Source organism: Chanos chanos, chromosome 7 (assembly GCF_902362185.1).
Source record: "Chanos chanos chromosome 7, fChaCha1.1, whole genome shotgun sequence".
Lineage (NCBI taxonomy): Eukaryota > Metazoa > Chordata > Actinopteri > Gonorynchiformes > Chanidae > Chanos > Chanos chanos.
The window spans coordinates 12,893,847-12,906,219 of NC_044501.1; positions in this window are offsets into that span (position 1 = coordinate 12,893,847).

Here is a 12,373-nt window from a genome sequence, read left to right on the forward strand (position 1 = left end):
GAGCCTAAAGGTACGGCACAGCGTCGCTGATTTAATCGATAAGGCCCGGTATTCGGGAACGCTGCCTTTTATAAGACACCGATGCCAATCCCGGCATAATACGTGAGATTCTTTGCCCGAGCGAAAAAAGGAACTGAACGCTTTTTTTTTTTTTTGCATCTCTTCAGAGGCGTAAGGAATGTTGTCTTTTAATTACTTCTCTCTAGACTGCTCTTACAGTAAGATTAGAGAAGAAAGAGGCCTATAACAGAACTCCGAGAGCCGGTACTCCATTGTGAGATTATCCCTTGGTGGGAGTATTCACGCGCACTCTGCTGAGACTTCCTGGATTCAATACGTCCTTTAAAGCCTCTTTAGTAAAGACTGGCTGGAGTCCTTTTGTTTATTTTCCCTCAAGCTTTACTCAAGTCCTCTTCTCAGTTCGGTTCGTACGTAGCATCATCCCCGAAGATTAATTAACTCTTGGCAAGTCACTCTGAAATGGATGGAATTCAGCTAAAAAAAAAAAAAAAAAAAAAGAGAAAAAGAAAAAGAAAAAAAGTCATGTGAGAATGGATCATGGTTAAACGGGTGTTAAAATGGCATGTGGGAATAATTAGGGGGATGCTATGGTGGTCCTCTGGCCCTTGATCAAGGGCAATGTCGGGTCATTGTGACCTCTAAATGACCCTCAACTTTACTTTCATCTCTTTGGTGTGGCGGCCCGCTAAGGGGTGATCTTTTGACTGTTAGGTCAGTTAACTCAGTACTTAGCAACAGCTCCTAAAGGTTGATGGAATCAAATTGTAATGAGGACGGACACATTTTTCATTTTCTGTTCACGCAAAACAACAGGGAGAGTTGGTGAGAGGATGTGGAGAGATTGAAAACAGAAGCCGTGAGTCATTTTGAGTGGATAATCCTGGGGTTTAAGGAAATCAGAGTACGCCACTTGTCTCTAACTGTGGTGGACAAGCCGATTGACTGAATTTGAAAAGTCCTCACGGAAGGTGAGATGAGCTTTGGTTTCTTTTTCCACCATGCTGAGTTGGATTTCTTCTTTGGCAGAGGAGTAATAAACTTGCCTGATGAGGTAATTAGTAGTTCTTCACGCCGGTGAATTTTCCAAGTGTTGGTGTCATGTTCTTTCCACATTGCTATGAGTATATTCTGTGGGCAAACGTGAAATAATTAAATTAAAAAAAAAAAAAAAGAAATTAAGAGGATAATTAAACTGAAATGAGTGAGTGAGAAAGGAATTAGGACAGGAGATGAAGCAATTTCATTTGACTTGGTGATGAGAACATGAAACCTTGAGTTAGTGAGGGCCATCAGAAATCCTACTGCAGTAATCTAGGAGGCAAACACACCCACTTATGCTTGAGAAGCTCCTCCCAACCTTTCACGCGATTGGTCAGCTTACCCCTGGGTTATCCCACCATCTGTCAGCCCAACTGAATGGAATCAACTGAATGGAATCAAAGAGGCGGGCAAGAGGCAGGCAAGGGGCGGGGTTTCTCTCCTAGTTTGGCCCCTCCTATTATGCCTCTCAGTGAAGGGAGGAGTGATTGTAGGTGTTCCAGAATCAGAGCCATGAGAAGCAATGACACAGCCAGAGACAGACGGGCTCACACTCTAACTTAACTAAGCATAGCGCAGAAAAGGGCTGCAGTGCAACGCCTCACAGGACACAGAGGAGCCGCAAACTACACCTCCGACTCTCTTTTCTTCTCCCTCATTTCACTCTATTTATGGATAATGGAATTTTAACCATGTGGAAGGTAAGCCGTGACTGAATTGAAAATACGGTTGGCTTTGTGACAGGATTTTGGGTAGAAACAGTGTAGAATGGTACTTTATGTCTCGGGGGATATTTTTTTCCCCCCTCTGTGTTATTATAAATCACGTTTTAAGCCCTCAAAAGAGTTTTGCTACAGAGAGCGTTTGCGTTATTTCATACTGGAAGCTTACCATTTGCAACATGACAGTTCCATATTGGTAGTACACTGTGTAACTTTCGAAAGGTAATGATTTAGAATCTGGACAGTCTAGTTTAAACTAACCTTACTAATACGATAATCAAACTGTGGAATTATCCTTTAAAACATTAAGCGGGGTCACTGGTGTCATCGTAATTGGGTACGGTCGGGGTCTAAATCCCTGAAAGGAGTGATCATCAGGTTTTTGAATGTGGTGCTAAGTAAAAGATCCTCAGGCAATGAAAGTTCTCTCCTGCATCAGATATGGTGACGGCTGCAAGTTGCAGCTCTGAAATGTTTGCACTTTGAATTTTAATAGCTTTGAAAGCTACGTGTGAAGCAGGACGTGATGGCACAGTAACAACGCTATCTCTTTCCATCTTCATTTTCTGCTGACCTAATTTTTACAGAGACACTGATGAGTTTTTTTTTTTTCTTTTTTAGCCTTTTTTTCTGCCCTGAGAGTAAAAAGTGGCACAGTGTGTGCAGGAAGGGTGCAGAGTGCCAGATTTTCAAAGTTAGTCTTTACTGTCGGTCAAAAGGAGGGTGGTTTAGGCAGTCGCTGGGCCAAAAACACCTTTGATGGTGATAGGAGATCAGACAGACAGACAGACAGACAGACAGGGTGGTGAGTGTTGGGTGGAGGTTAGAATGTCTGGACAGAGGGAAGATATGTGTGTGTGTATGTGTGTGTGTGTGTGTGTGTGTCCAGACTCATTGCACTCTAGCACAGAGTAGTTCTGTGCTGTTTGTGAACTGTCACACGCTTGAGCCAATGATGACAGTGACAGGAGAACACACACACTCACACTCTCACACACACACACACACAGATCAACTCTACGGCTCAGATCCATCTCCTCATTAGATAAGCTTGTCCTAATTAGTCCCCCTCAGGCCTCACTGTCCACCGTTTCATTTAACGCCGCCACATAAGAGCCACCGCGATCTGAATAAAGCACTTAAACAACCGCCTTCTGTCTTCATTTCTTCAGCTACTTGTTCACTTTAAGGTTTACAATTGACATTCACAGTTTCCTCAGTGTTTGATGTCTTTTCGCTTTTTTTTTCTTTTTTTTCTCTCTCGCATCTCCTCACGTTACCTAGCGATAAATGAACGTCCCAGGGAGAGGGAAAGAATTGCCGTGGCGTGGTAGCCTCTCAAACCGTTCCTGACTTCACACAAGAGACTGCAAGAGTCACTTTTTTTTTTCTATGGGGCTCCATTGTACACAGAGCCGTGATTCCCAGCGAGAACCCTTGATGTTCATTGTTAGGTGTTTCTGTGTGAGAACTTGGCTCTTTTATAGGAAGGGGTATATTCATCATTCGGGGCAGGACGCGCATACAGTGTTCAGTACGTAAAGAAAAATTGGGAGGAAAAAAAAAGAAAATTATGTAGGATGACAAGCCAAAGCTTTAGTCTTGGGTCAAGCATTCCCTCTGAGTCCACTCTGGGAAGTGAGTCAAAACTTTTTTTTATCTCCCGTCTTTTTCTTTCTTTCCACCCTGATGAGTGCTCTTTTTGATTGCCTGCCTGATAGGTGCTCATGCAGGGTTTCCAAGGCAACCTCTACAGTAGGCTTGGGACAATGAGCGATTTGTTGAGGGATTTTGGCTACTTCTCTAATGATGGAGGGGGAAAAAAAAAAGAGAAATGAAAAAGCTGTGAGGAAAAATTCTGATCCTTTTACCAAAAAAGTTATTCACACCCCAGTTCACCGCCTTTGTCAGGTGCAGACCGACCGCTGAAATATTATTGAAGATAATAAGGCGATTCAAAGGGTTCGTGGTATTTGCTTTATGGAAGATATTCCTCATCAGTCGTAAAAGTTGGCAGCTTGTGTCTGTCTCCCCATGTTTGCATTTCTACCAGCAGAGGGCAGCCTCGTGGACTCTCCTTGACCATCCTCACTCATAACGGTAATATAAAGATTTTAGACAGTAAATGACAGCGTTTCGACATGTTAGACCTGGAAACCAGTTGTCCTTGTCGTCTTCTATACTCACACGATCTGTGAATGGTATACACTTCCTTTGACAGCAGAATGTGCAGAGCTATGCAGGGAATGTGCGTGTGTGCGTGTGTGCATTTGTAGGGTGCGAGTGCATGTGTGTGTTTGTGATAACCCTGGGGTCTGAATGCCTTGGTGTGGCTGATGAAACGGGTGATACTGACCGAAACAGACAGCTTCAGTTTTGTACGGTCAGCTTCGTTTGCTTTCTGTCGGGATCTCTCCGTCATCTGTACTTTTTCGACTGGCTGTGGTATTTTAAGAAACTATTTTAAGCCTGTTTTCCCACCCATGACACTTTCTGAACTGCTTGATTTAACTGACTGTGTCGGTCACACTGATTCTAGCTTACCCCAGCAGGAAGCGAGATAATTATGTCACGGTGACTCATTTGGTTTTAGTCTCGCCATGATATGAAAGCAGAAAGTGATAATGTCTGTGTTAAAGTGTTTAGCCGGACAACAAACCAGTTTGCTCTCTGGCTTAAAAATTAGGGTTGGGGTAGGGGGGGGGGGTTAGGGATTTGTGTAGTTTTGTGATGTCGTTGGATGCAAAAAAATAAACCCAGAGTTTTGCACTTTCATTAAAATCCCGTGAAAATGCTGAGTACTTGCTTGTGTGTTAACTGGTAACTTTCTTTTTGATTCATTATGATGATTAAGGTTCGGCAAATCTTCATTTAGCACCGTTTCACATAGCCAGAATAACTCAGCAATAAATCCTGTTTGACGGCTGTCATAAAACTATGCACGTCACACGTTACATGACGTGATAATCTATGGGGTGCCAGGAATCCTAGAATCCAACCTCTTTATTGTAACCTCTCCTGTGCTTCTCAGATGTGTTGAGTTACAGTGTGCATCTGACACTTGGAAAGTGGGCAAAAGTTTCATGCCTTAGATGACTGAAGACACCTAAGTACATACTTGGGAGTATAATAGTCGGTATCATATTTGCATGCTTGTTGCCATAGAGAAAAACGACCGATCTCGAGTGACAGATGCCATTTCACATTTGCTATAGCGCTTTATTGGCACTGACTGTGTCACCGTCACGTTACTTCAAGTTACATCATTTTTCTATCTCTCGAAGGTGTTTTTCAGATGTTTGCCTGCATCCGGGTTTGTGTACGCGTCACTCGTCTGTTTCAAATTACAGCACAAATAACAGGTGTTGTTTATGTGGTGGAGCAGTTGAAAAGGAAGCAGAGACGTATGATTTGTGACTCTGTGATTACAGTCCGCTCTATGACAGAGGGGGGGGAGGCACAGTTTATGTTTGATGTCTTTTGAAAGATGCCGAATGGTTTCCTTCAAAATAATGGTTATTGCAACCTTTCTGAAATTGTACAGTATAGCACTGCTTCTTCTTCTTCTTCTTCTTCTTCTTCTTCTTCTTCTCTCTCTCTCTCTCTCTCTCTCTCTTTTCCCTTTTCATTTCTCTTTGATTTAAGGGGCACTGTCTCCCTTTATATATCACATAGATGTTTGTGCATGCAGTCTCTCTCTCTCTCTCTCTCTCTCTCTCGCACACACACACACACACACACACACACACACACACACACACACACAGATACACACACACACACACTTAATGTTTCCTTGCAGTCTCTTCTGTGCTCTGATGTACGGCCACACCGTTGCCCCCAGGTAGCTTGTTCTCTCTCCCCTGCTCAGAGAGGGTTTGTGCTCTGAACCCTGAGCGTCTCTCTGGTGGAAAATGCCAGATGATACAAATCTCAAATGGGAACATTGACCTGTCTCACCTCCCTCATGTCTTTACAGCTTACTACACTACCAAGACCATCTGTCCTAAGAGGAAATTCAGCTATTTCATAGCTCAATAGTTGTGAAATATATCAAAGCAGAATCAGGATATGGGAAGCAAATACACTCATATATTTTGGTTGACAGTGTTCTGGGGCAACATATGAGGAAGACTGTTACACCGCCAAGGACTGCAGATGTGAATGTAATTACTGTGGAGCATCTTGATTCGTCCACACCTGCAGCTGCATGTCTAAACAGCAAACAGATGCTTTCTGACACAGCTTCATTAACCTTTTCCATTCTACTTTTTGTTATAATGTGGATAGATGCGTTTACATTCACACCTGGTCTCACTTATTTGCACATGCTGCCACGACAAATACTGATGCACGCTGTTTCGGTCGCACAATCTTTCTGACAACCAGACGCACCTCAACAAAAACTGTCTTTAAACCCATCACGTGTGGTCCTTTTGGGATGCCATCTTAATGTCATGGTATTATTCCAGAAGGCTGCGACTTCGATATCAAACTTTATTGTACGCACCCCTGGATTTGGGTCAGGTGCAATGAATGGAGATGATGCCCTACTGTCAGACATGGTAGGAGGAGGGGTATGTGTGTTTGTGTGTGTGTCTGTGTGTGTGCGTGTGTGTCTGTGTGGAGGGGGGGGGGGGGGATAGATCTACCAGATTAAGGTTTGTCTAATCCCCCCCTGCCTTTCGCACTGTCTCAAATCAGCGGCCAATCCCCTAAACTGCAACAGACGTGCTCAGTCAGTGCCGATTCAGACACAAAAAGGCTCCTGATTGGTCACGGACACACCAGTCAGGCCGGATTAGAGCCGGACCAGAGAGGGGATCTGCTGCCGGGCACCAGGCGGGAGGGGAGGTTAGCATGGGGTGGTAATGACGGTGGCACTGGAGGTGACTGGAAGGGGGAGGAAGTGGGGCTTAACACACATCCCTCCATTTAGCTTAATGAGATGGAAGTGGGAGACTAACGCCATTATTAACACTATTAGGGAGGACGGCCCGTGACCATGAGTAGTGGGGGGGGGGGTAGGGGGAAGGGGTAGGAGGGTTAGGGACAGAGCGTCTTAGGGTCTCAGTCTAGCACCTGTTTGCTGCAGGTGCAGTTTGAAGACCTGTGAAATTGTTATTGTTCAGTTTGGAATGATGTTGGTTTTGAAATACTATTTAGCTCATCTATAAACTATTTAGATGTTTAAAAGGTATCACACGAACTGAATTTGACATATATATCTTTTCTTTTGCCTTAATATTGTTTGAGCAGGAAGTTTTCAGTTTGAAACTATAATACTTCATGATGCAATAAATGAATTCCATTTTTACAGATAAAGAAAGAAGCGATGGAAGATCAGAGAATATAATCCGGTTGGATTTTAAAGGTCAGAGTCAAACAATGTGGCTTGAGGGTGCCAGTTGTATTTTGCCCGAGATTACGCCGAGACTAAAGCATCAACCTGCTAATCCTGGCGGAAGTCAGTAAACAGACTGGCCTGTCTGGGGCCAAGTGTGAAGTGTTACTCATTAACAGTCGGTGTGTGTTGCTTTGACTCTCTGCTCGGCTGAAGGAAAGTCTGGCTATTAGAAAAGAAAAGCAAATCATTTAAAAGCGTGGTTTCTCAGACAAGTAAAAACCAATTCTGAAGTAAAGCATAATGTTTGTCTAAGACACTGGTCCAAAAAGTTCTACACCAGTTTTCCTGCTCCGCCCTTTGATTCATCATCTCTTCCAGTTTTTTTTGCAGTAGTCATTTCTCCCCCGAAAACGCCATAACCCCCCCCCCCTTCTTTTCACTACCTCGCGTAAAATCTGATCCGTCAGCTCAGACGTTTAATCTGTGTGACAATTTGAATTGCTGTGCTGTATCGCAGTATGTATACATATTAAAAGAGAGATTGTGGCCCATCTTCACTCAGGCATTGCCTTCTCATTCGTTTAACGTGGGTTGGGCTCATTTGGCAGTGAAACTCCATACGCGCATGCTGATTATATTAGATAGGTCAGCGCTTTTGACCTACTTTGAGCGAGTCGTTCCACAGTATGCCACACTCACTCACATCAAAACAGAGGAGGGGCAATTTCACTCACTCCTCTAAGGGCTGCCCCCCCCCCTCCTTTATTTATTTTTTTTCCCCCCTGAAAATTTCCCAATCCGTTTTATTCTGGTATGACACGTGTTTTGCGACAGAAAAAAAAAACTGTGGTGTGGAGAACGGGTTTTAATTCATTCTTAATATGATTGTAATGCAGAAATAATTTAAAAGAAAGATAAAAAAAAGCGTTTTCCAACGTTCAACCACCTCGTTTAGGAGCGGAAAGTGCCGGTTTGCTGTTACTTGTTGGTCGCTGCTGAGGTGACAGAGTTCTGCTGAGTGTGGCGGTCGTTTCTCTCCCATCTCAAAAGCGTTGCTGATGATTGGAGCTTAACACATGGCTGCACTGCCGGCTCCCCCTTGTGGTCAGTGCTTCAGCGTGGACAGGGGGCTGCCAGCCCATCACCCCACGCCTGAGCCTGTAAACACTCTCATGCATTTTACAGTCTTACTGGAGCCGAAATAATGATTCTATGGTAGACATCTGGAGAAACTGAATATTATGCGTGTGTTTCAGTGGGTGCCACTGCCCCCATGCTGGAGGAGAAATTATGGGTATTCTAAACAGGACGATCATCAGACATTTTCTGTCTCTCTCTCTCTCTCTCTCTCTCTCTGCCTCTATCTCTGTCTCACTCACTCACTCACTCTTTGTCTCTTTCTCTCTCTCTTTTTTTCTTTTTACCCACGCATTGAAGCTGAGGCCATTTTTAGAAAAAGGAAAGAGTAAGAGCCATTTAATTATTGAGTGGATCAAAGTGCAAATGCAGTGAAAAGGCTTCAACTCTCCTAGCCTTGATGAATTAAAGATTAATCTGGTCCTACCACTGCCAAGCCTTGGGGGTGAGTGTAATCAGTCAGCTTTAGTGGAGTGGGTTTACAGATAATTAATTATCATAAAGTTTCTTTTTATCTGTTTGTAAATGACATGGCCAACACAAGGGTGCGCAGTCCCTGTGAGAATGAGTTTGGTTGTTTTTTTGTTTTTTTTTTGGTCTGAAAAAATAAATTAGCAATTGCGCACACACACAAAAAAAATCCATTAAAACATGTAGATATAGAAATTCCAAACTGTTCAAAAGAGCCTGGTGTGAACAGAGAAAACAAAGACAGAGGAAGCGCTTTTTTTTTTCTTTTTTTAAAGTTCAATTTTAAAATGAATGTTTTCAGTGTAAAAATATATCAGATGGTTATGTTTCATTAAAACTGGCAGTTCCTCATAATGTGAGCAATTTCTCCTTGGCTCAACTGGCCAGTTTGTTGAGCCTCGTCCAAATATCATACCTTCAGGCTTTTTTTTTTTTTTTTTTTGCTTTTTTTTTTTTTCTCTCCCATCTTTGTATCATTCTCCCTCAGGGAGTGGCAGTCGAATAGCAATGACTCAAGCTTAGCGACTCAGCATCGCCAAAAATGTCCTTAGCAACCAGCAATCCTGTCTGCTTCATCTGACATGTCAACAAACATGCCAAAAATGTTTGTAAAGTAAGTGGCATTCGTATGGTCCTCAGGAGAACCAGGTCACATTCAGTTCAACCACAAAAGGTTAACATACCCCTGTGATTTGTCTGTTTTCATTGGGTCAATTTGCTGACTAGCCTAATAGCAGTTGGAATGGTTCCTATTTCAGAAGCCAGGGATAACAGTTCCTGTTACCTTTGACATATATATATACTTTTTTTTTACCTTTTCCTGAGAAGAGGAAATCGAACAGAACTGTAATTCTTGATTATAACTGTTTGTTTTGCAGCTGATATCCAAAGGTCTAACTGCCTAATCCCTAGCCAAATTTGCAGGAAACCTTCCACTTCAATGTCTCTTAAATTTCAGTCACTTTCAGAAAGTTCATAGCCATATACCCTGTCTATCACAAAAGCCAGATTGATAAAACGGCCGTTAACTGTTTGTTGACTGTACATATCACTGCAAGATTGAGACATTTGACTCCAGACCATGTTTCTGTTCATATTCCATTACTACATTTATTAGAAACAGAATGCATAGAGGACTGCTTAGCTATAGAAGTGAATAGTAGAGATAGATTACAGAGCTTGGCTTGTTCACTGCCAGTCTGTAGGTTTCTTTCAACTAAACAGGAGAGAGCTCTTCATGTAACAGCTCTACTCAAACAATATTAGTTTTTAGAAAAGGTCATCACTAGGATATTACCCGAATAAATCTTTATCTTTGTCCTTCGACTGTGTGTCATGTTTAGTGAGAGGGAGAAAAAGTAAACTTGATTAGTCTGATACCTGAGGATTAGTCTGGTACCTGAGGGAGACTTCTTTCAGTGTTTTCTTTTTTACACTTGAATACGAACTGAGATATTTGGAGGTGCCCACACACACACGCACGCACACACACACACACACACACACACACACACACACACACACACACATACACAGACACACACGCACGCGCACACAGATGTTTTAGGTTTACATAATAAAACAACACTGAATAAATGAATAATCAACATTTGAATTCTGTGTTATTGTGGTTCACCTCATCCTTATGTAACATTTAAATTAATCAAGACATGGATAATAAAAGATCCAAAATACAGACAATATTTCATTACTGAGTAATTTAATAAACGGCTTACATAATGCCAAATCACCACAACATTCAGCAACTGGTGCAATGCGAAAATGAAAAACATACCTATAGTTCAGTCCATTAGTTACATACACTCAGAACTGTTAGATGCTATCATGCAGTGCTCTCAGCAGTGCTATGAATGCATACCTTTTAATAATACATCAGCAAAGTTATGACAGAATAAAAGCTTGATAAAGCATGAATAGAGAGCACAGGGGACCGTATGTCTCATGTTTATGTCCTGGCTTGTGTAACATGATAAAAACTCCACAGATATACACACACAGCCCATGACCCTCATGCTGATACACACTCTCACACACACTTACACACACACACACACACACACAGAGAGAACATACATGTGTGATGTAATATCTCATTTCCAGGTCAGTTTTTTTTTTTGCACTGAAGCAGGGGGTTGTATATTTGTGTTTATCACAATGCATCAGTGTTTGTGTTTATTCTGTCCACTCAACATGACTCACTGTGTGCCCGACTCTGTATGATTCTCCATGCTAAGAGTCTCTCCCTGCAAACTCACAATAAACTGGATCTCAGCAAAATTCAAAGCACAGGAAATGTGTGTGTGTGTGTGTGTGTGTGTGTGTGTGTGTGCGTGTGTGTGGATTCCAACACCGATTCCTGTTGTTTTTCTGTCTTCCTCTCTTTCTTTCTGTCGCTCACTCACTCATTCGCACAGAGCTGAATGAGTAGAATGACAAAGGGGGCACTCTTTCATCGTCCTCAAATCTCCCAGGTTGTGTGTGTGTGTGTGCGTGTGTGTGTGTGTATGTGTGTGCGTGTGCACGCATGTGTTTCACTAAACCAGTCGGTAAGTTCAGAATCTCTCGGCTCTACGCGTTAAGAGGGCTTGTCCTCTCTCTCTTTGTCCCTGCCCCCCCTGTGGTCTCCAACAGAGGGTGGAGGAAACTGACTTTCCTGGAATTGTCGGGGCAAAAGCTTTTTCCTGTTGCTCCGCGAGACGTCAGACTGGCCGGACAGCTGTTAGACAGTCGTCCCGGTTCTGGGGATCTATCAGGGCTGCGAAGCCAGGAGTAAAGCAAACAAGTGATGCGGTCCGTCTACACGCCCCAGATGCCTCCGTCCTGGCGAATGCCTCGGCTTTAAGCTCTTTGGCTTTGCGTTTCGGGTCGTTAGGCTTCTTCGTCAGGAGAGATGTCTCCGCAAAGCGTGTTGGAGCGAAATCCATCGGTGGGTACTGGGGGAATCACATGTGATGGCTGTTTATGTGTGGGTGTGTGCTTGTGTGTGTGTGTGAGTGTGCATATGGGGAGGATAAAATGTATCTATAATTTATGTACAGTCCTTGGAATAATAGATAAAAGATATAATATTCTTTATATTTGACTTTATGTCATTTTAATAGAATAATAATCCAGAAAATTTACAGATACTTATACTCGTAAATCAAGTGACTGTTATAAATGCGGTCCACAGCACCTGACTTGGTTATCATTATTTATATAAAAAATGACATGTTGTTCACTGCTGTCGTAAATTCAGCACATTTATTTTATGCACATTAGAATAAGAGTGACAATGACACGAGATTGAATATTTTGAGCATTTTAAGGATTATTATGTATTTGTGGTGTTTTGTTAGGAAATGTGAGGGTTGTTGCGATATCGTTCTTTCTAAGGACAGATTCAAATGGGTTTTGAAAAGAGAAAAGCATTAAAATCAATACGTTTTGATAGCACTTCCTACTACGGAATGGGAAGTCTTGGTCTGGAGAGTCTAACGCGGTGAGGAAACGATGGCTTGTGTCGTTGAGATCTAGGTCAGTGAAGCTAGCCTCACTGCTTAGCCACTGTAAACAAGAGCATTATCATAAGATATCCTGTTTCAAATCAACAAAATTTGAACATAATCCACATCCT